Source organism: Geospiza fortis, unplaced genomic scaffold (assembly GCF_000277835.1).
Source record: "Geospiza fortis unplaced genomic scaffold, GeoFor_1.0 scaffold106, whole genome shotgun sequence".
Taxonomy (NCBI): Eukaryota; Metazoa; Chordata; class Aves; order Passeriformes; family Thraupidae; genus Geospiza; species Geospiza fortis.
In genome coordinates this window covers 329,247-355,330 of record NW_005054377.1, presented here as the reverse complement: position 1 = coordinate 355,330, position 26,084 = coordinate 329,247, and the positions used below count along the sequence as shown (strand labels likewise).

The 26,084-nt window shown below is 35.5% G+C and overlaps 1 protein-coding gene across 3 annotated transcripts in view; it reads right to left on the bottom strand.

Annotated features, from left to right (window-relative positions):
- Positions 1-26,084, bottom strand: part of SUPT3H (SPT3 homolog, SAGA and STAGA complex component) — a 254,162-nt gene that overhangs the window by 200,723 nt on the left and 27,355 nt on the right. Inside the window, exon 1 of one of the 3 annotated variants that reach the window (XM_031060242.1) lies at positions 24,057-24,186. The exons of the other annotated variants lie outside the window; for them this stretch is intronic. The gene's annotated coding sequence lies outside the window, so the exon portion shown is untranslated. Of the gene's footprint in view, positions 1-24,056; positions 24,187-26,084 lie in introns of those variants that run through there. 3 annotated transcript variants of the gene reach the window in all.

The following is a 26,084-nucleotide window of genomic DNA, read 5'->3' as shown; positions in this document are numbered from 1 at the left end:
ACTGTGTTTTATAGGTATAGATAACCTTCACCTCCATGATCTCCTCTTAATCCTTTTCAAACTACAGTAATTTTTGGCTTCTTCAGTGCCTTGTTGATGAATTCAACACTTTAATTATGCACTGTTAAAAAACTACTTCCTTGTATTCATTTTAAGCCTGCCATCTGATAATTTAATTAGGTGCCTCTACTTTTTGTTATGAAAAAGGGAAATAATTGTTTCCATTCACTTTCGCTGCATTGCTCGTAATTCCAGATTTCTATCACATTCCCCTCCCAGTTGTGTCTTCCCAGGCTTTTAGGCACCCTGCCAGTTTAGTTTTTCCTCCTTGTACAGAATTCATTCAGTTCTAGAATATTGTTTTTAATAACTGGATGAATACAACAGCAGAACTATTAGTAACACTGTTATGCTCAGATACTCTCAGTTTCTCTAGAATCCAATTCATCAACTTACCCAATCAATTTTTGGGAACTACTAAGGCTCTCTTTTAGAGCTCTCCATGAATCTTTTTCTATGACAAAAAACAGCACAGAGCTCACGTGGGTTTATCAGAAATGGATTTTTCCTGTTTCATCACCTACTCAATTCTGTGCAATCTTTGGGTGACTCCACACAATCATCATCTCACTCTCTAAAAAACTTTGCCATTAGCTTTCTGGCTTCTGCAGGATGGAGAAGTGAGGATTTCTTGGGGCTGTCCTGTACAGGGCCAGTAGATGGACTTGATGATCCTTATGGGTCCCATCAACTCAGGAGACTATGATTCTATGAAGATCCTTAGTAGACCTTGCAAGTGACTTTGCTCTAGTGCAAAAATTAAATATTTCTACCCTTACACTTCTCACCTTTTATTTGGACAGTGTCTTACAAAAAAGGATCGCTTCTTTATATCCCTCTACATATTGTAAAGCTACTGAGGCTACTAAACAGCCACTGAGTAATTTATCAGAAGATTAAAACTGACATTAAAAATTCCCTGACAGTGTTGCAATTATTTCTTAGCAGTAAGACAGAACTTGAAAATATGTCAGTTTGCAGTTTGACAAGGATGTTCAACAGTAATTATAAACACTTTTGTGTTGAAACAATGTCCTGTATTGACATTTTATTGATAATCACTGATTTAGACAGTTACTCATTCTTCCAAGAAACCTTATTTTTAGTCAATAGCTGTGGTCATTAATAAGTCCTGACTTCGTGCTAGATGAGGAACAAGCAGTAATATACCACACTGAATGCTGTTTGAATAAATTAAGTGGCAATACTTGAAAATAATAAACATTTCTGCTCTTTGCATATTTTTTTAATTCAAAGTACACAGAAAGGAGTCACATATCATGGATGGAGGATACTGATAAAAGGGGTGATCAACTCTCATATGACAGCTGAATTTTGTGTTTAGTCATGAAAGCTCTAAATTGAAGTTACATAAACAGAAAACTAATGCCACTGGCAAACAGCCCTGGTCTGTAATGTTCTATTTGGGATTCACTGGTTAAAGCAGAGGAGACGCTGATCTCTGACAAAGAACGAGATGGGAGATGACATCAACTTCTTTCGGCAAATGAGCTCAGCGTGCCAGCAAGCTGACAAATTAGCTTTGAAAAACCACTAACAGTAGCTTACAAAGTCACAGCTGTTATCCTGTTTTGAACAACAAAAAGTTGATCTCAGTTGAAATGTCTAGTTTTACACAAGATTTGTAAGTACCCCAATTTTTTTTTTAACAAAGAAATGAGTTATACTGAGAGAAGCATGAGGGACAGGCAGTGCCTGTATCCTGATGACTCCATGGTGATGTTTAATTGACAAGGTTAAGTAGAACACTTGCTTATGTTCTGCACCCTTCTTAAATTTGAAAAACCCGCTAGAGACACAGACACAGTAGCAATATAAATCCAAAAATACAACAGTACCATAGCCACTAGCAATTTCTTCAGCTAACTCAAGCATTTCCCAGGATATTAAGACTGATAGTGGGAAGAAATGCATCAGAAAACTTGTAAGAGGTTCCATTAAGGGGTTGATATCAATTGAAACATGCTAATACTCTACAAAATAAATGTTCCTCAATGCTGATTGTGGACAAAATTAAAAACAAAAACCCACAGCATTACTTTGCTGCTCACCTATGTGAGTAGCTTAAATCTTCACTTTCATGGCGAAGTATCAGCCAGGCTTCTCTGTTCCTCAGAGGAGGTACAGGGGACTAAAAATTCTGTCAAATGCAGCACAGGCAAATGCAGTTAATCTTGGCAGTCCTGTGATCCTCATCAGTGGCATGTGAACACCCCTCAAAAATAAATTTGTTGATGTTTAAGAAAAAGCCAAAACTTTTTTACAGATGACCAACTGAAAGACAGAACGATTTACCTCAAGGTCTGAAGGTTCAAACAGGAGCCTAATCTCATCTCTCAAGCACCAGATCATAGCCCTTTATCACTACAGCAGTCTCTGGTTTTTTACAGCTCTCACTTTCATAAAATTGCACTAACTTCAGCATAATAATTCCTGATGTATGGTAAATTAAGGAAATAATCAAGCCAGGACAGATGCGTGCCAAGCTCAAGTGACTACCCAAAGCCAACAAAAACCACCAAACCACTTTTCAGACCTTGGATTGAAATTTCTCTGATTCTAAGTTTAGACACCTAAGAAAGGCCTTTATTTATTAATGCTACATAAGGCCTGTTCCCTATCAACACAGATTTTTTGCTTGTTTTGTTTTGTTGGGTTATATCTTTACCTAAAATGGAGTTAGAGTGTAACAATGACTTAAGTAAGATTGTGGGCACATGAAGAGCTGACCAAAACCACACATTTTCAACAGGAACTTACCCAACAACTACACAGTCAATGTGTCAGGCGTTAAGGCCACATAATACTTTGGCACTCAGGTGCAGGAGACCTGTAGCCTCAATCAATCATTCCCAGTATTGTGATGAAATCTGGTCTCCACTGGAATCTATAAAAGGTTGCACAGGCTCTTGATCATAACAGTGGACATGCTAAGTTCAAAACTGCCAATTTTGTGTTTGGAACACACAAGCAATGAAGCTCATCTATGTACAAGAAAATAGAAACATCACAGTAGACCAGAACACCCCATTCAGCTGTGCCCCCTTTCACTATCCACTCCTTGTTTAAACCATGGTATTGGATTTTAGCAGTTCACACATCCATCACTGACAAAATGAACTGGTTAAACTTACAAAGATGTAGAGACAAAGCTAAGCATTTTCACAACAAGTACCCTCTAGCTGTAGAATGACTGAGAAGTTTAGGGTTATATTTGTCTTTTACTTTAATTTTATTCTCTGCATAGCCCCAACCAAGCTATATATCTGACACAGAGAGCAACATATTTCTCCCCAGAGTAGTGTGAAGAGAAGAACATAACTAACATTTGTTAAGTATTCTCATAGTGTGACATGAGCCAGCAGAGCACATGAAAGTTAGTAATTCTCCATACTAGAGTTTGAATACTGTGCAGGAAAGATGGCAAACAGCCACAGAATGAGCAATCAGTAACGAGAAAATCTCTGAGTAACCAACTCTGAAGTGAGCAGCATTCCTTCCATGCAATAAGTCAGGAGTTCTAGAGATGACAAAAAAAATGCAATCAATTAACACCATTATAATGCACCAAATACAGTTGGGCTGTAAGGATGGTCACTGGAAACCCTAGTCTGAGATTTTCTGTGCTAACTTCTTCAACTTATTCTTCATCTAGAGTTCAGCTAAGCTTACTGTTTTAGCAGAGGAAGACAAATATAAGGAAAAACAGGTAAACAAAACAAACAAGGAAAAGACCCAAACCCACCCTTTTAGCTGGGAATAGTTCTGTTCGCAGATTCTTCAGAATCTACCACTAAACAATTAGGCAATCTTACAGGAAATCTTTATTATTTTCACTGTGTATCTGTCACATGTCCAATCTAGGAATAGCTACTGATGAGAGCAGAACAGAAAAGCACTCAAAAAGTAACTGTTCTGTAAAATCATGAATTCTAAAAAAATTTGGCATATTCAAGTCTGGCTCTTTAAGTTTATTTCAGTTATTCAAAAGGAAAAATAAAGCTTGAATTACTGTAGCTTCTATGCACAGATAAAACAGATATTTTCTACCCACATCAGAAAATGAGAAGATTGAATTGCATTCAGTTATGAATTGGATTTGTTCTTCAATTAAAAGAGAAGAAAAATAAATCATGCTGAAGCTAAATGACAAACCAAAGGCTATTCCATTATAATTTTGTCCAAAAGACAACTAAATTTGTTATTTCTTCAGCTCTTTGATCATTATGTTTAGCTTGTAAAGATGCCACTTACTACTGCAAATACTCCATTTCTGAACAGACTGGTATAATTTTTCCCAAAACTGAAATATAAACATTCAGCTGCAAAGCTGCTTCAAACTCACACTGGGCACAACTGGACTTAAAAAGCAACAAAACATTTAGATGTTCATTAAAAAAAGGTAATTTAAAAGACTTTGAAGAAAGGAAAATCAGTAATTTTACCAAATGAACAGGATAATGATGACAAAATAAATTGAATATTGTATCATATTCCCAAACCCCAATTATGGAGGTTTATTCTTAAAATTAGATATACTCTACTATGTAGACATAAAGGCACAAACTGTGAAAGATAAATGCTTTACATTTTACACTTTTCAGAGATTACAGTTATTTCTGAGGGACCCATGTCATGGGAATGAACTCTGGCTCACGAAAAGCCACATTTCCCTTCAGCATTGGTTTTGGCAAAGCAGCAACTGCCCAGAGCGCTGCTTGAGCTTAAACAACAGTCTGGTAGCATCAAGCCTTACATCCCCACGGGGTCCCAAAATACACCAAGAGTCTGGCTACAAGGAGCTGCTCTGGCATCACAATTACAGACTATGGAATCCAGAGGAGACAAGTGTCATAGAGGACAGAACTCTTGCAGCCAACTTCATCTAATGGATTTTAGTACAAAATAAGGGTTATCGGAAATAATCTAAAATGCAGATCCCATACGCCTCAAATAAAAATTTCTTTAAAATGCCATGCCCAAATTATTCCATGCAAATATTAACCAATTAACGTGATGTCTGATATGCAAGTACATGAAGCAGATATTGCTTTATTTCTTGAACTAATCTTTAGACAGTAATAACCTTGATTCCAGAGTCTTTTTAGGCCTGGAACAACTGAAACATCACTCCAAAACCAGAATGATTGCAGGGGAGAATTTAGAAAATACAAGAACTTAGAAAATACAAGCAAACACTACCTATTTTTCAGGTTGGATCAGTTGTGACTACACTGCAGAATTTTTCAACATTACTAGGTTTTAGTGCTCCTGTTCCAACATAGTCCTAATCCACTCACCAATGGAGTTTGGCCATTCAGCTCCAAAAAGAATTGAGGTGTTCCATGCCCGTTCGTAGCTGCAGCCCGTCCTCAAATAGGCAACACCAACAGCCCATCTGCATCATATTGCCAAAACACAGAATTTCATTCTACTTAGCGCCTCTGACCCCTCAGACTAAATGCAGCCAAGCAGCAGACCCAGAACCTGTGTTCTGAAATGGAAATGTAACAATTTACTTTCATGATGGGCTGGCGCTCCACATTAAAAGAACCCTGTTTATCCAACTGTCAATATTCCACAGAACCGATTCCTTCGATTGCTTCCTAGACACTCCCCTCATGGAGACAACAAATATAGACAGTGATTTATCTTCTAAAAACAAATTATTATTTATCCATCTAAAGAGAACAGAAATAAATGGTTAAAGTGATAAAATAGCTAAGTATTAACAAGTAACACATATACTGTCCTATCCACACAGAATGTTTCCTCAAAGATTGCATTTTTTATCTTACAAGCTACAGGTCTGGATTCTGGCAACCAAACCACAGGGTCTCTCCAAAAACAGCCCAGTTTCCTCACTTTTGAGGTTGGAAGGTCAGAGGAGCAAGAGGTATGAGTGGAAGGAATGACTGCAATTCATTTTTTATTTTTCTTCTCCATTACCACCCTTCAGTTACAAAGCAGTCTGTTACTCAGGGAATGACAAAAAATGGGTATTAAAAAGATCTGACATCTGCTTATCTAGCCAACATTGAACAGACTGTCTATAAATGCTGCCTGCTTTCTCCTCCTGGAGTGAAAAAATTAACCATCTTTCCAGGACACAACACATCAGGCACTGGAAATCCCATACAAACATCTCCCATAATCTTCCCAACATCCCTCAGGTTCTAGAATTCTTCAGGCACACCTCCACAGACCATTTTAAGTGGTATAAAGAGACAGCCCAATTCCCTCCAAAGGAGCTCAACACCACATTGAGCACAGCTGGGCACTTCTGAACTGGCTATTTCAGAGCAAACTGGGGTTCACACAGCCTTGGAGACCAGAGGGCAACTTTTTCCTATGTTTGCTGTCCCCAGGAAAAGGGCTTCATCTTCTGGTTCTTCATTCTGTTCCAGTATCTTCATTTCTCCTCACCTGCATTATTCCTTCACTGCAAAAGGGATTAAAAAATCAGCTGTTAAAGCTGATTAAAACACAAGGCTTTCTTTTTAAATCTCCTCCTTCCAATTTTAGTCTTTCCATTCTCTTCTCAACCTCTTTTCAATTATCTTCTCTCATGAATGATATTCAGATCTCTCCTCCAACACAAAACCACAATACATTTTTAATTACAAGGGAAAGCTTAGACTGTTGACAAGCTGTGAAAAAGTAGCACATCCAGGTATTAAATACTTTAAAGAAAAGAAGGAAAGAAAAAGCACATGAAGAGAAACAGGAGACAGGATGGAAGTACCTGATTTTGCCTTTTCTTTTTTTTCTAAAAAATACTGTGTACAGGACTGAGGATCTCAAACTTAAGTGAGAATCATAAACAGCAGAGAAATACTTCCCTGTGCAACCACTGCATAAGTAATTGTTTTGGACTTGTTCTTTTTTTTTCAAAATATAGAGAAGGAACCATGATGATCAGCCATCATGCTCAAGTACAAGCAGAAAGGAAGACCAGCCAATTGAACACAAATAACTAATACTCTTTATAGCAGAATATGTGGAGAAAGTTAATAATAAAATTACAACTAACTGCTTGCCCTTCCTCATGAAGTTCTTCACTTATTTTTTACTGCTGTTCATTATAATGGGGTTTTCCCCTCCCTCTTTTTCATACTTTTCTTAAATGGCTGGCTGCATATATTTAATTGTATATTCCTCAGGGCAGGGACTATTTCCTTAATTGTCTGTAAAGTCCAGTGCTCTAAACAACAGTCCTAGGCAATGTTAAGTAATAAAAAATGAATAATGTTTTGTTGAGAAATAGTCATGCATTAATTATGCAAGATAATCTCGAAAATACAAAACTAGAGAAAAAAACATGTTCTGAATCCATAACTTTTAAGCATCACTACCCAATGAATGATTTATGATATTACTTTTCAGTATTATATTTAATTTCTCTTGGAGTATTTAAAAAACATCTGCTCTGAAAGTTAGCAAATGGGTATTGTTTACTCAGAAATTCTACAGGGTGCAACCCCCTTCCACACTGTCAGTTAAACACACAATATTTTAAATACACATTATGGAGCCAACTGTTGAAGCGGGCACTTAGAATGCAAAGAATATTCTACATATTAAAGTACACATGAAAAATACTGTTCAGGAGTTATAACATATAAACTACAGATTCTATATTCTGTATTTAATAAGTATGCAATTTTTAAAAAAAAATCGTTTTTATTACTTACTGAACTAATTTCATGTCCTAAATCGACATTGCTGCAGACTTATACAAGCACAGAAGCTACTAAAATTGGTATAACTTTAAAACCAGAAGCAAATTTTTATTGCTGAACTATGCCCCTGAAAATGAGGTTGAACATAAAAACAAGGAGACCAAATCTGAAGAGCGTAAATACTCTGTCTTAATATCTTTTAAAATCTGTTCTCTAATCTTGACAGAGGTTTGAAAGTAGCAAGTAGGTATTTTTCCAGTGTAAATGTTGTGCAAAAGCTTTACAAACATAGATCTAAATCTGCAATTGCCATTACTAAAATAAATGAAAAATCTATAAGCAGCAGCGAAACCGGCATGCAAATAAAAGAACTGTCAAGACATACTGCCTAAAAATAAGCTTACAATAACTATTTTAAAGACTGTGTGTGGTCTTACCCATATATTTTGGCAAGATGCACTTTCTCCAACCACAGCTAGATTCATCCAAAAGCAGTGGCACTGGAGAGTCTCTGTCTCACCTGTCAAACTTGAAGAACGTTGTTCAGCAGACCACCATGAGTCCATGGATGGGATCCACAGCACTACAGCAGCTGTTCTTGATAAGTGTTCTCTAACTAGAGAGGCAAGCGCTTCAAAAACCTTCTGTAAGAGGATCGCCCTTCATATACATGCATTTAAAAACAAACAGAAACAAGAATATATCCAGAACAAGACTTTCGAGACATTTGTGGCACAGCTTCAGTGACCTCATATGCACCTCTGTCTGATATTTGGAAATATTCACAGAAGATTTAAGTCTATTAAATTTATCTTAGAATTTAAACTAATTATTTACCTCTCACAAATTGCTACACTGTCCAAATTGCAGGCAATCAAATAAAATAACTGGAACTCCTAAATCTTCAGGGTTGAGGAAAGTGAATTTTCCTCTTTTCAGTTCCTTTCCCATGAATGACATGGAAAATTTTCACACCAAGCTACAAAGAGATTAAAAGTGGGAAGGAGAGGTAAAAGGCTGCTTGGCTACAGTAAATGTAAGATTCAGTAAAAATGGGATGAAGCACGAAAAGTTGCAAGTTTTAAAATTACCTAAGGGGATATTTTGCCAACCAGAAAAACTAAGAAGAGACTTTATCTGAATTCTGTTCATATAAAATAACTTTGACTGTTACTAGAAGGCACATAATCAATAATTTCCAGAGAAATATGAATATTTTCTAAAAATAGGTCACTGCTTTTAACTGCTGAGATCTGTTCTGGTTTAACTACTAGTAGCATTGTATCCTAGAAGCAGGAAAGGCTCTAGAGAGATTACTTTCACTTTTCCCTAGATATATTTAGTGTACTAACTAGCATAGTTAGGATATTATTTTTCTTTGGTTTTGTCAGTAGCATGTTTGAAATAAATTTTATTAAGTGGTAGTGTATGTAACATTGCATTGTGGGTAGCAGTTTCCTGCCTTAACCTAGCCACATCCTCAGCTGTTATATGAGACAAGTTTCCCATATTTTCTGCAAGTTGACTTTAAAAAAAAAAAGAAAAAAAAAAATACAGACAGGAGAAACTAACTAGGAAGTTAGGATGATCTTAAGCACCATAAATTGACTGTTTAGAATGGTGCATCTAATCAAAAGGACTTTTTTCTCAGTTCCTGTAAAGTCTACAAGATCTAGGAACACAAGGAAAATAATGCTTGTCAAAAAAAAGCCTGAGCAGGAAGAATCAAGATGAGACACATCTGATCATTAAGATGCAGCCCCTTATTCAAAGTCTGATCAGGGGCTAGATTATTTCACTGGAGAATAACTTTACTATGATATGAAGAAGTGAGAGAAGTGGCAACTCAAAGTGAATGGAAACAATTTTTGACTACTTGCTATGCCATGATGTACTCACTGGTTAAGAGATGACCATCTTTTTAATTTAAACAACAGTTCAGTTTAAGGTTTAATGTGATCTTCAGTAGCCTGATTGCACTGTAGAAAAAACAGACAACACTTATTTACCCTAGAAAGACAACAGTACTTTTTCCCCCTCTACATTAATGGTCCCAGGCACCATCCACTTCAAACTGTATCTTACCTAGAGAAAGGCAGCAGTACTCAGATGCCCACTGCTACTCTTGCAATAATAACCATTTTTAAATGAAGGAATGCTGAAATATCCTTGCTGTTGCAATTTTTTTAATCAACTGGAAGTTTTAGTCTTTGCTTTAAAAGGTTAGTATAAAGTGGTATCAACATACTCTACTCTTGCAGAGATAATGGAAATGAGAAGTCTACAAAATACCCAAGTCTAACAACAGAAGTTTCCCAAAACATGCAAGTATTTGAAAACAAACAGTATTTTAAATGTACTGGCTGTGAACCTACAGAAAACACAATTTTCTTCCTCTAAAAATTATAATTACTCCTCAGTTTGAAAAACACAGCCAAGGAAAGAGGTTTCACTTAAAGAAAAAAACCTGCTCCCGTGGAAACAGATACACTAACAACACCTACAGTGAATACCTGCATCTGAGGAAACTGCACCAGGACTTTCTGAATTGTAAAAATCAGCATCTTGTTCTTGTATATACTGTAAAACTTGCAATGAAATGCAATCCAGCAAGTTTGCCATTACACTGCTCTAAGCAGAGTATTTACATCATTCCAGTTGTAGTATAGAAGCAAACATTTAAGTACAAATAAACTTTCAGCAGGGCATCACACTGTTTATACACTGGATGAACTTTTGAGTGACATAAGGCAAAATGTTTGGATATAGAGCATAGCTTAAAAGTTCCAAAACACGTTTAAAGAATAGTGGAAGATGTAATTATCTTTTAGCGTTGCATTACAATTGACTTTTAGATTTCATTTGTCATCAAAGATCAAGCTCAAAGTTTACCAGAAAAATTCCTTAGCATAATACTTCCTTTGTAAGTGTAATTGGGACTCAAGGCATCCCCTGTGGAACTCAGAAGTGAACTTCCATTTTTGTAGATCTACCTTTAAACAAGAGCCTGTCAAGCATTAGTCTACAATCAAGACACTGATTTACACAGTAGATTTTCAGGATTCTTGCATCTGCGTCATCAGAAGTGCAAACTATACCAAAAGAAACCACCAGTTTCACAGGTATTTGGTCTCAAAGTTTTGCTTTATAATGTTTCTATATTTTAAAAAAACCTGCATTTTTATCAGTAACAATTTTTACAAACTACTCAGTTACAGTATTTGCTTTTTTGTTTTTAATGGCTTTTGCTTTATTAGATTAAGACTTCTTTGTAGTGCTCTTGATTTGAACAGGTGAAAAAGTTAAAAAAATCTTAAAGGTATCAGATCAAAGCACAGCAACAAAGTTAGAGAATAACTCTGTATACACAAGTGAAAGCATGTAAAAGCCATCCTGGAGAAAGCGTGAGAACAGCCTTTCAATGCAATAAATTTTTATATTCAGACTTCTGTAGAAGCTCAATATTCTAATACTAAAGGTATGACTAAAAATAAAGGGCAGAGTTTTGAAAATCAATCAACTTTTTTTCATATCAATGGAAATAAGTATTTAAGGTCAAGACAACAGTTATCTACTATTTAAGAATACTGCGCATACCTGCCATCAAATAGGAGTTGATCAATACCTTCAATGTGTAACTGTAGTTGAAAACTCCAAACTTAAATTTTAAGAGTTCCCCAAATAAGAGGCAGCAACCTCCAAAAGCTTTTACTGCATCATAAGTTGATTAAAACTTTAATGCATTACAAATATAATCTGTATATGAAAAGATTAGCATTCTTGTATGTTATTTATTCTTATATATTCTTATATATTATTTTTATATCCTTTAGATTTTTTCATTGATGCTTTTAACCATACAGAGTAAACAATAATAAAAGCAATTCATGAATAGGAGAATTAAATATAACCCTTATTTTTAAGTGGAATGGGTTTTTTGTAGAACATTCCTTTTTCATTTTATGGTAGAATTCTCTAAGTTCGGCAACATGTAATAACTCTCAAAGTATTGAATGAAGAACAATGCCATTTACCTCACAATAATTATTATGAAATAAGTTTTTATGAAGAAAGATGTATGATTTTTTATAATTATGTAACAAAAATCAAAACAATTTATTTTTTACTGAAAAAGTCTTCTCATTTGTCTCATCCCCAAAAACCAGAGAACCTGGTTCCCACCCACACCTCCAGCTATTCATATCACACAACTCCTGGCTAATTTCTAACCAAGAAAGCTCAGGACAAAGAGGAAAACAAAAAAGGAGGGATGGCAGCATCAAAGAGATGTATTTTATTTTACAAATAAAAGCCAAACGATATCTAGAAAATGTTTTACATGGTTCTTCTGCTCCCCCCAAAAAATGACAAAAAAAAAGGAAAAAATTTAAATGCATTCCACTAAAACTTAAAATTACAGTGCATCTGTGGTACAATCAGGATAATATGAAAAGTTCTAGATATAATATCCAAAGAGGCAAAAAATGAGATACTTTCTCAAAGATGTTTCCAATTTTGTTCTGAATCTGAGTGAGCAAATCAAGACTACTAATACACACTGCCTGTGCACATTACTCCTTACTACACACAGCATTTTGCAATTTATTTCAAAGCCTCTATTATAAACAAAAAAATACTGCTTTTGTTAACCCACTCTGTACCAGTACAGTCAGGGCTTATGTTACACAAAGTCAAAGTTACAATACGTTAAGCATATAAAAAAATATCACACACACATGCACACAGATGATATTAAGTATTTGAGCCTTACATATGCATCAAATTTAGGTTTCATTTTAAAACTAAGTGTTAACATTAACTGGCGAATGAAGTTATTTATAGTCTCTCCAAAAGTTTAAGACTTTTCTATTTCCCTTAAACACCAGAACTACAATAAGGACTTAATGTAAGCACAACCAAACCCTCCCAACCCTCCCAGCTCACTCTGTTACACAACGTCCACGTTAAATCCTCCCAATGCCGCTATTCCAAAGCATCACTCCCAGGCTGCAGCACACAAGCAGTTATGATATCCAAATGACATATTTTGCCCCAAATATAAAAGAAACATAATTGCCCTTAATTTGCATCACATAAAACTGCCAAGTAGTTTTGAAGGCATGCAAAGCAAGGCAGATATGATTTAAGATTTGCAAAGGAATCCCCAGACTAACACTTCTGTGACAGCCAATTACAGTGAAAAACACAACCCCAACCAAGCAGCCTGCTACTAGACCTTAGGAAAGGTAAAGTTTCTTACAATGAGTTACAGATTCACAAGTATAAGACGACAAGGAGAAAAAGTAAAACAGAAGGAATCCAGCCACCCAGCAAATATGAAGCAGACCCAAGATCGTGATACAATCCAAAGATGTAAATTATTGTAAATCATCACTGTTGTTCAGAATTTCACACAGCCACTTGTGCCAATTTTGCTCACTTTTCCACAGACACAATAATAAAGAAGGGAGAGGGAATGGGAGGAGAAAAAAAAAAAAGAAAAAAAAAAAAAGGAGGGGGAAGAAGAGTGGGGGGAACCTGAACTGAGAGTACAAATAAAGTTCTGCTGTCCATATGCTTTAACTGTACAGAAGTTTGGGCTCTTACAGCATTCTGTACTCTCTCCAAAGCCTCATGAGTCACAAAAATTAAAAAGCTATGTCCCTCTGAATGCCAGGAAGGGCCTTACAGGAGCCTTTTGTCAAAATATTAAAAAAAAAATAAAAAATTTTAAAAGGAAAAAAAAAAAAGAAGAAAAGGAGAAAAAAAGGAGAGAGAGAAAGAAAAAGCCACAGTGTAGGCAGTCCTACTTGGAGTCCTCTGATGTCACAGCCACATGACTCGCTCGCTCCAGTAACAGTGCTTGCAAAAAAAAGGAGTTTTAAAGCTTTTGCTTTTTTGGATTGTGTGAATGCTTCATTCGCCTCACAAACAACCACAGAACCACAAGTGCGGTGCAAACTTTCTCCAGGAGGACAGAAAGGAGTCTCTGGTTTTTAAATGGTTAATCTCCGCAGGTCACTACCAGCCACTGAGACCAACAGAGTCAGTAAGTGCTCTCTAACCACAGTCTATGCAGTAATAGTAGGTCCTTCAAATATTTGCTCATTCTCTTTTTTTTTGTTTTGTTGCCTTCCTTTTCACATGTTACCAGCACTACACAATTTTTTGACAGAGAAAAAACCAACTATAGAGTCTTTGCAATCCAGGGACACAGTAAAACTAAAACAAGGTTTGGCTATGGTTTGTGTTTTCAGTTTGAGGATCCAAGAAGTATTTGCACCAGAAGGTGAAAGCTCTGCGTGAACCGAGAGGGACTATGGCATCAAACAGCCTGTTCAGTTCAGTGACACCATGTCAGCAAAACTTCTTCTGGGGTAAGTGCTGCAATATTTGAGCTTCTGTTTTTCGCTGTTGAGAGTTTTCTTACTTTGAACAATACTGCTTGTAGTTATCTAAGCAAAAAAATGCTGAATGGGATGTTAAAATGTTGAAATAGTATACCTGGTTGTTTGGGGTTTTTTTTGGGGGGGGAAGTAACTGTAAATAGCTTCTGCAGATATAAGAACAAATTTGTTAGCTGGCAAGCTGAGCAAAGAGAAGTTGGTGGCTCAGTCCTTAGAGTTTGACAGCAGGTGTGCTCAGCTGTCACCGGGGTCAAGGTGTAGCTGCACGAAATTTGAAAAAGCCTAATGGGATCTAGCAAAATGTTTAATATTAGCTCAGAGCAAAAGATGAAGGAATTAGTGAGTGTGAGTTAATCAACAGCAGCTCAGAAAATCTCATTAAGAACTGTGGTAACACTTTTAGATATATCCACTATGAGTGGTTAATGAAAGATACTGTAAAAGACTTAAATCACAGGGTTCAGACTGCTTGCTCTCTAAACCTGATGAAAATGAGCAGTGTGTAGCATTCTGCAGCCTATCCTACCCAAAACTGCCCTATCATTGTTCCAGGCATCTCATTTTTACACATATAACTAACTCAGATGAAGTTATCAGTGTAAATCTGCAGTTTTCTAGTCCTCAGTTGCCCTCATTTCACAGCAAAGCTTGTTTGATAATATATTCAATTGTAAAAGCAAATTCTTCTCATTACACTTACTAGGAACAAGGCAAAACACTCATGCATTAAAATATTAAGCTATGAAATAAAAAATACATGATCTAACATGCTGCTGAGTTTTAAGTTTTATTCAAAGTGGGATGTAAAAAACTCTGTAGAAGAGCACTGCCAAATATTTACTTCAATATTCTGAACTGTAAACACAGATTCCTTTAAGAAATCATATATGTATATACCGAAGTAATTATTTATATGCACTGTACATATAAATGCTCATAAAACTCATAAATACACTATAAAATTGCACCTCTGCTTACTTTGAAAAGTTTCATCCTCTCAGAGACTTAAAATCAGTAAAGAGCATCTCACAAATACTAAACAGACTCAAATATGACTTCAACTGATTTATCTGCAAGTAAAATGAAGTTATATTTTAAAGTGTACTGGAAAATGCTTTCTTATAGTCACATTTGATGAACTGCAAGAAGTACAGTAACAAAATTTTTTCAAAGCATCTTTTACAGAGGCAGTTCAGACAGACTAACTAAAAATTCTGAAAGCTTTAGGGGAAAAAAAAAAGTGAAAACTTACAAGATTTTCTTAATGGTGTCCATCATGTTGAAATTATGTTGGGACCGTAGCTAAACCTATTTCTTTCCCTCCCTTGCCCCCCTCCTATGAAAAACAACAATGCTAGAAGCATTTCCAGTACATACATCCCCATTATTGTAGTGACTGGGATGCCTTTTACCCCTCCTACTTCACACACTTTGACTGGTTCCCAGTTAAGCACATGAAGCTCTGAGACTGGGTATAGGAACAGAAACGAAGAAATTGCTTTTTGCAGGAGGATGACCAATCTAATATATGACCTATAGATACCAGATGAGATAACATGACCCATGGCTGGTCATGCAGCTGTAATACCCTGAACACTGAGCTGAAATGCAAACACAGACCTGGCAAAGCAGCTTTTCTACCCAAACTGGTGTCGGAGCAAAGCACAGCAGAAGCATAGCCAGACCACATTATCCCAGTGTTTACAACAGGAAATACAGTTTACATGTATAGGGACTTTCTTTTGCTTTTACTTCCAAAAGAGATTAGAAGAAATTTAGTTGGCTAAAATTATCAAAACACCAAGTCTGACTGCTTAATTCACCTACTTCTGATAATTCTTAAAGCCACTGGGAAATACTGTGATACTGTGCTTAATACTTTTCCTGAACTTCACTAAATAGGGTTGGATACCTGAATTTCACTTCGGACACAAACAATAGATGCAAGGGACTAAAAAATCTCATCAGCTCGGTCAATGTGTAAGCAGTATAACCTGAGCTAAAACCAAATTTTGGAAAACTCACTTTTATAAAAATGAGGCAGAATTTATTGTTAAAAAAAAAAAGCCAGAATACCCAAGCTGTTCATGAATTTGCCGTTCAATGATGCAACAGCACCTCAGAATGCACAATTTGTTCTTCCTTTCTGTACTATCCTTCTCTTCCCATCTCTACCTTATTCCTTTCAGGACTGTTGAGTTTAATTATTTCTTTTCAAGACTGAACTGATGAAACATAATGACAAGTCATAACAGGGCAGGAAAACAGAGTTATGATTAACCCGCATGGTTGCTAATCTGTGCCATTAACCAGACTCCTGAAAGCTTTTATTCCACTCATTTTTGTCTATATGTTTTTGACTTCATATGAAAGGGAAAAACAAGAGTAGCAAAGTGGAAGGATCCTTTCCTAGTTCATGCAAACACATATATTCCTTTCCAATTTAGTACATTTTAATTAACTACGTTCTGGGTTTCACATCCAGATTTTCTCCACCTTGTGCCACTTATACACGGGTTTTGACTGCATTGAGTCTGTGTAAACCTTCTCAGGCTTTTTTATCTAATGGGATTCACTTCAGCAAAGGCTATTATATTTACATCCATAACATCTGAGGGGGAAAAAAAGGCTCAAAATAAGCACTATGAAAAAAAAAAACAAAACCACAGCATATTTGGTATAAAATTTGGAAAACATTGTTTACTCAAAGTATTTCAGAGACTGAAAACCTTCTCAAATGCCTCCAAAAACAATTACAATTTTGAAATAGGAAAAGGCATCTTCAGCTATATTCTGTGCATCTTCAGAGAAAGAATCCAATGAAAGAAGGAAATAGGATCCCTGTTTAGCTGATAATTCAATCAATTATTTCTCACATAATTTCTGGAAGCTGATCCCAATCGACATATAGTAAATCTAAAGTCTTCAATTCTGCTTATATTAAAATACTCCTCAGTATCTTCTTCATCAAAAAATGCCAAACCTTTTGTAAATTTCAATTCTCATCTGCTTTACTGTTTGGTAGGGAATCTTAAAGGGTTTGTTTAATTTTAATTAGGAGACTGATAAGAGAGAAACAAATTCTTTTTCATTATCTGTGTATAGAAATCAGTTTTCTGTATGTTCCAGCTCTGTTTAACGTATTCATTCTATTGTGAATGCTAAGCAAAATGTCAGGAATCACTGCTCTTTCCACAAAATACAATTTAAAATACCAGGATTTTTAAATAAAAATAATAATAATACTGAAAACTATGCAGGAATGAGTATTCTCACTTGCACTAAAAAGCTGCAGCTTTGCACGGAGGCTGCCGTTATCCGAAAGCCCCAAACCCTGCAGGATTGCTCTTCATCACTTACAAGGTCTGTAGGCAGCAAAATGCACTGATCTGTCTAATTAGCTGCCTCAAATGAACTATTAATAGCCAATATTGTTTAAATCAACTACACTGATGTAAAGTGCAGTAAGATCAAAATGTTCCAGTTTGTTAGGAGAATATCAGAGTATCTGGTGGTTAAATAAACTGGGAGAGGAAAAAATTCCTATCTCATTAGGGGCACTAAGATTTTATCAAACATACAAGATTAATCTCTATTGAATAGGACCATTCACAAATCAAAACTCACTCCACTTCAATACTTTCATGCAGTGCTAATCAATTACAACCTTTTCTTGTGATTCAAAATCCATGTGCTTTTAATTTTATTCACTGGTGGTCTAAAATATAATATTCAGGCCAAGCTAAGTCATTCTGAGTTGCAACTTTGCTTTTTTTCAATAAATATTCATCTAGAGGTTTTCTTAGAGAGAACTGCTCATATGAAGACTGTGGTAATATTTTTATACTGTACCTCCTTGTTGAAGCAAAAGGTTAGGGGTTACCTAAATACCTCAACTGTATATACAAAAAAAGGAAAAGGTAAGTATTCACATGAAAAATCCAAAGGGACTATATTATTTATTTTTGCATTTCCTATGATTAATGATGCACCAGTGCATACTTGAAAACTGAAGTCAAAATAGGGTAACACCTCAAATTCCTTTACAAACTGTACAAATATCAAACTTCCATGCTGTATTAACTACTCTACCAGAAATATTTAAAGGCTCTGCCACCCCACATTAAGAGTATAACAATAATACTGAAATTCCTCTCAAGCTGTGTGATTTCTTGGTCATGGTCAGACTAATATTAATCTTAAAATTGCACCTTATAGCTTTATTTTCCCAATTGCTTTCAGAAGAGAGTCGTACTTTGTAATGAGTAACAAGAAGCTCAGAGCAGCCATAAGTAACTAACAAACATCTAATACTGCACCCATTAAAGTAAAAAGGGGGGGGAAAAAAAGCTAACAATTCTGGCAAGAGATGCTAACTAGGCAGTGCAGACAGTTCAAGAGAGACAGATAATGACTGTGTTTATGTACTGTCACACCTTGTGGCAGACATCAACGAACAACATCAATAACAACTAAGAAATACTTGCTAGAACTCTAACAATGTAAAAAGCTGAAGCTACAAGCAGAATCTGGCATTATTTTATGCTCCAGTCCAGCACACTTCTGTGGAAATTGAAGCAGAGAGGGAAGGGAGGAATTATCCTGTGCTTGCCAAGCTGCAAAGGTGCAGCATTTCTCTGCCTGAATACCACAGGAGCCAAGGGCAGCTGTCAGTGCTGGGCACCTCCTGAAAATCAAACTATCTGCATGTTTCCCTCTATGTACCCAATAAAAATCAACATTGTGTGTTGTAGGGGAAGGAGCTGGTTCTGAAAACTCATTAAATACACTCCATTAATAAGAATTACAATAAATTGGCATGTTTAATATGCCCTAGAGTATATAATATTTTAATTAAGTCAGCCTCAAGATAAATAGTGAGTTTAAGATGGTAAAACCTGAAGCATTTTGGGGTCTTAAATTCAGCACTGGGAGAATCCAAGTTTCATACAAGCAGTTAAGAAACTGCAACAAGAAAACATACAACTGCTACTTTCAAGATAAAAAATTAATTTGCCTAAATGGAATGAATGTAATATACATTCTGACAAGCATACACAGAAGTAAATTAATAGACTGTGTGCCATTTCAAGATGATTTTCCTTGGAAATTTTGCCAGACTTAGGAATTATCCACAGATTTTCATGAGGAGGACAAAAGTCACCCACAAAACATCTACTTCCTCCACCACAGAACCCCCACAAATATCTACTCCTATCAACAAAATTCATTTGTGCTCACATTACATACAATAGCTTTCATCTCTATTAGATATCTTCACTCCAAACTGCCTTCTAAATTCTTATGGGAAACTGGCTAAGGAGGTCTATCTTCTGCTCTCAGGTGTTTTTGTTTTTAAGTTAATAAAGCCTAAATCTAAGAGCACGTTTCCTTACATAAACATGCTCTCTTCTACAAATAAATATAAGACCTGCCACTTAACATACTGAAAAGCATACCCTAAAGAATATTTTAAAGATGAGCATAAAGACAAAATAAACTCAGGTTACTGTATCATAAAGCAGTTTAACACCTCCAATTGAAAAAAAAATCCATTATTCATGCATCTGTTTCCGTATATATTTTTTATTCTGCTTGTTACCATACTGTGTACTGTTCTAGCCTTCTTCATGTAGCTTTAAGTTTCCTATTTCATGTAGGAACTTGCCCCAGAAGGGAAAACTCCATAGGTTTTCTCCTGACTCTCTTGAACTGCTGAAGTCATTTTAATCAGAGCAATTAAATTATTTTGCACAACCTACTTCCTTATTAAATGTTTTTATTTATAAAAAATAACTTTAGAACAGTAAAAGATTAAAGCAAAAAGGCTACATTCTCCTTTAAGTGCATAGGATGCTTTAAAAAGTATTTCTGTACGTTATCCACTGTATTCATAATAGTTTTCCTTAATAATATTTTTTCATCCCCAATAAAACTACCTTTATTTTTACAGCGAAGGGTAGAAACAGTTTCTTCTGCTGTCTGTCTCTTAAAAATGCCATATTCATTAAGGTCAGGCAGTTCTGGAATTAACCATAGTTTTAAGTTTTAACATGTTATAGCTAAAAACCCCATGGCAAAATTTTTGGCAGGAATTCATTCAAATATGATTACTATATTTCTGATAGACAGTTTATTTTACATATTATATTTCCTCCAAATTGCTAGCATTTCATCATGACTTAAAATTTATTATCATTCATTTTCTTGATTAAGGAAAGTTAAAAGCTGATGACCTTACATACATTTATTTTCCCCAGAATTTATCTGAACCGTAAGTGTGCCAAACCATTGTTTACTTATCCCTCACGGTCAGATATCTTAGATCTAAATCTACTCTGTGGTTTACTGAAACAGAAAGACAAAGCCACTGCCAGTTACATAATATAATACTGTTCAGAGGAACAGGATCCGGCCTTGATCACAATGAAAATTAACACTAACGAGATGCATTTGCATCTATATGCACAGACACACATGTACATCAAGCACCATATGCTGTGTGCAGTGGCTCTGCTGGAACAAATAGGAGCAGGGGGATGTTACAAGTGATTAGTAATTACTTAACTGAATTTCTCTGTCAGACACATTGAATATATTTGACCCTATACACACAAGGAAAAGAAAGGGTTGCTTATGATTTCGTTAAGAAAAAACAATATAGATAAATAATTATGCCTAAGTACATTGACTACCAGATAGTGTTAATCCCTCAAAAGACCTGTAATTCATATAAATACAAATCAGAAAAGAGAGAGTTAAAAACACACAATATTTTAATGTATCTGTGTGTGGTATTAGAACAGGGTATTCTTTATTTTAAGAAATGTTAATGAGCTGTGTATGTGCAAACACACATGTATACAGTTCAAGCCTCTAATTCCTACTTACACTTCTAAAATTGTCAAATTCAAGTTAAAGAAGTCAAACTAGCAATAGCATAAATTTAGGAGACTTCTGTATGGGTACAATATTTTCCACGCTAGCACTGAAGCCATAAAGGAAATGTGCCACTGCATTCAGATTTGCCAGCAGTACCCCAAGAACATTTGCCACTCTTCACATATCTTGCTAGCATGCTGTGGAGGAACTTGTCAGGGTCCTGTACTGATATTTGTTAAAAACTATGCTTACTAATGCTACCATAGTGCTCTAGATAAATTTTAAGTGTTAGTGCTTGTAGAGAAATAACAAATGCCAGAAGTACTCGTTTTAGAATACTTGGTAAAAATTATGAGAGACATGTCCCTTCGTACCCTCTTACTCCTTCAACGACAAGAGAAAGTGATTTTGTGGGCATCAGACCGGCCACTCTTAACTCACCTCAACTTCCAAAATTAAAACACATTTTAGCCAAAGTGGTCTTATTTGTAGGTCAGCTGGTGTTTTTGACACAGTGCAATATATTTCCACTGAAGGGGCTCACAAAAAAAACCAGCACAACCACATTGACATGGAAAGATCCCTGATACAAACACAGTGTTGTTCTGCCAAGAGCTGATAATCATCCACAACTGCATTTTTGTAATAATACAATAATTAAAAATTTACTATGAGCACAAATCTTCATTGAGAATCAGCAAGAATAATTTTACATTAATTAAACAGGATTCAATGGAAATTAAAAGGCATTTTAAGATACAACTTAAAGAAAAAAAAATTTTTGAGGACCATAGTGTGAGAATTTGCTATTTTAATTTACCATGTCTCCAAAAGCCTTTCAGGTGAGCCATAACACTGAACTGCTGTGATATTTATGTCCTTGCAGCATTTTCTGTATAAATTCCACGAGTAACTTTCACTCAAATGCATCATCTATTCACCTTTAAATAGAAAGCTTTTAGGAAAAAAAGATGTGCCACATTTGCTCAGTAACACTGAAGGGACACATCTGGTCTAGCTTAGCGACTCAATATTAAGAAGAGTTTGATGAATTAATTCTACCAGCTATTGTACAATACTTGAGCACAGGAGCAGCTTTGTGACAGAGTACTTACAGCCCGCAGTATATTTACTTCCTAACACAATCCGCAAAACTTATTTCCTCTAAGTAAGACCATCCATATAAATTCACACTAAGAGAGTTCATCATCTGCATTTTTCCAATCAGTGGTATCAAAGTTTAACTCCGCTGTGTTTGGGTATTTGTGGAATAACCAATCCATAACAATGAATGGTTTATTTAAAACTGACAGGACCAGAAAGCAGCAACTATTTACTTAGGCGCCGTACCTTAGTGTACACCAGTAAAAATGTTCTCTTTTCCCAAAAGGATTTCTGCAAAAAGGGCATTTACTTTGCTTCCTTCCCACCCCTCTTACATCGAACTCTGTACATTCAAAACTAAGTGCTATATTTTTCTTGCTATTCAGTATATTTTTATTTCCCCCCTTTCTCATTAAATGGCATAAACAGAAACACTAAAATTCAGAAGTTACACTCTTTATATTTTATTAAAGACATCAACATTCAGAAAAAGTGCAGTCATTTCTGGATAAAAAAATAGCATCTAAGTAACAAAAAAAAATCAATTTAGCATCAAATGGGAAGAAAGTTATCTTCCACAGTGCAAATCGTTTTCATACTGGAGCTAGAACAGTTTCATTCTAGGGCACCACTGTGTATTGCATATGCAAATGCTAGAACTTTTAATTTCAGAATAACGTTTCAGGAATAGGACCTAAAATCATGCTCTGTTATTCTGGATGGCAATTAACTCAGTCACGACCTTGTAATAAGTTGGAGTTATATGCTCATTAAAGTAAAATTTTAATATTACCTTTAAAAGCAAAAGCAAAATCTTAATTACAGCTGAGCTAACTGTGTATTAATCCATCTTAAAAGAAATGAAGACTTGAGCTTGCCCAGATAAAAAGATAAATTATAATAATACTCATTAAGTACAAAACAAAGGCTTGAAAAAGTGTAATTTTATTACTTAGAATTATAATATTAATTTACTAACTAATTTCAAGGCACATGTGTAGTGCACATGTGTAAAATCTACTCGAGGGAGCCAGCTCACATAGACACACACACAAGCTGGAATGTTCCAATTCCGATCAAAGATGTGTGTAGCCGGATGTGCGGTTAATTCACTGATCAAATTTTCACAACTGAAAAACATCTTGAGACATAAAGTCCCAGTTACCAGTAGTGTGGGCTCTGTGCTTTATCACCAAAATTACTCTTCACAATTTCACATTTTATGATATAATTCAAAAATTATATAATCTCTCACACACTTTAAAAAAAATATTAAAAAGTCAGAAGCAAAGATAAAAAGACACTGGTTTTAGCTCCAGCATTCTTAAAGGGCACAGTGAGACTGAGAGAAATAAATTTAAAATACCCATAAGAATCTGAACTCTAATCTTAGTGACATGTTCTTGCAGTAAGCTTGTGCTCCATAAAACCTATATAAAAATGTCAGAAGCGTAGATGCATAGCACATGCACTCACCATAAGACACAAATCTGCCCTGTAACAATAATATACAGTAGCTCTTCAACGTGCCTGAAAGATTTTAAAATGCACTAAATCTATAAAAACAGTCTACTGTCAGACTTCAGCTCTGTCTACTAAATCAACCAGATGTATGGAATAAACACTATTTAATAGCTACTAAATTTTTATCAGCTTTGTATAGTGTTAGACAAATTTGAAGTAACAGTTTGAAGTCTTCTACAATTACATTTCATAATCTTACTTGCTTACTGAACTTGCTAGATACAGTAAATATACATCATATAATGGCTATTCCCCTTCAGCAGATACACATAAAAGAAGAATAATCTAAACAAACTAAAAAAGATACTTAAATGGGCAGCAATTTTACTAGTCTTAACACTGATTTAAAAGATGTCTCTTTCTCTTCTTTACATACCTGGTTGTTACCAATTACTGATGTGTCTTCACCCCTTCTTGTTGCAAAACTTCTTTAAAACTTACAGCACACACAGCACAACATTTGAGATCTCTACACATAAAAATGCTCTTTTTTTTTCAGTAGCAAAGAAAATCTGAAGGTTTTTTTAGGCTGACGATATCTTCACATAGAAACACAGGACGTCTGCAGACAGTAAGAAGCCTTTAGTAAGCCTTTTTGCTGCACCATAATAATCTGATCCAGAAATTCAAGGGTACCTTAAACAACGGGCTACCTGTTCTAGCCATGCTTAGGAATGTGGCCAAATCATTTTTATTGATTTAACCTTTATAGGAATGCTACATATCCTCAGAGCAAAACATTTCTAATGCATTTATAATATGATATACCTCTGAGAAGCTATGAAAAAAAAATCTTGTGACATAAGCTAGCTCCCCTCCACTATTCTGTTTTCCCCAATTTAGTAATCAATAGACATTCAAGTGTTAGGATATTTTCTGAGTTTACATATGTCTGTATTCATAGGATGAAGCCAGAAACTAACACTTACAGAGGACAAGACTAATATCTGACCTGTCTTTGTTTAAGGAATAAGAACTGGTGAACTGATAGCCAAGACTCTAAATACTCCTTTCATTCTAGAGTTACACATCAATCATGTTACCTGCAAACATATCAAGTTAAAACTTCCAGAATTTACAGTCCTTTTTTGAATAAACTGAGCAGCATGTTAGTTATGTTCAGAGAGCTTACAGAAGGTGGTTTGTGTATCTCACCAGAATTCTTAAAGAAGTATTTCTCAAATTCCCTCTTCATCAGAAATCTATTTCATACACATTTCAAACCAGTATTTTTCAATGCCAGATCCATATTCTATTATTTTTAAGCTCAGGTTCAAAATACAGTGTATTTTAGTATTTGCTGGTTCTGGAATGTTACAAACCACACTTGAGCATTACCAGGAGTCACTTGTTTTTCAGAAAGTAAACTGTTCTGAGCTGCTCATTATGGTAAACTTCAGTGTAAAGAAGTGAACACAGTGACTGAAGAGTCAGTCAAACAACAGCAAATATATTTATGTTACAGAACACATTTATTACACTTCTTATAAAGAAAATTATGTGAGAGGTGTTTGGTTAAAAAAGAAAAAAACAAACAACAAAACCAAAACTAAGCAGAAACAAACAGAAATAGCTTCTAGCATGAAATTCTAGTACGTTATTCTTCACAACAGCAAGAACCCCAGCCAGGCACAGTTTCAGCACGCAATATGCTGTAACACAAATCACCAAGTTTAGGAAGATTCAGTTCTATATTTTTTCTGGAAACAGCAATGTGTAGACACCACTGATATTCTCACTCATCTATGAAAAAATATGAATCAATCCTACAAAGAAAGAAAAAAACAATTCCTTTGTGAGAAGGAATTTGGTGGACAACTTAGTACAAAAAGTGCTAGTATCAAAGCTGTGAACTGTAATTAATGCATGGCGTATGGAAAAAACATGTATCTGCCAATTCTCACAGACTGGTTTTGTCTCTTCTCAATAAGAGTTTGGCTTTTGATTATTACATCACTAATTTGATTGCAAAGTTTTATATCACTGTTTGTTTCTTCATTCACTTTTTCTAAGAAATATTCTAAAGATTAATCTGTATCCAAAACACACAACAACCACGCATAAAATATCCCCTGGCATGAGCCTTACACTTCCTTAACCAGATGAAATCAAGTCTTTAATGTGAGGTGCAGGAGGGATTTCTCCAAGGGCAGAGTAGCTCTACCTTCATTCATGGCGCACATGATGAACCTGACCAGGTAAGTGCCTGCATTCACACAAACTCAGTTTGCTTTGTACTACCACAGCCTGAGAGCATTCTAGCAGTTACCACACACAGACCAGGGACAATATCCATAAATAAATAATAACTCCAGACCAGACCCCAGAAAGTTCATTGATGCATGTCAGATCACACTTACTTGATTTCAGGTTCATTACATGTAGAATAACAGTTCATGGAGCA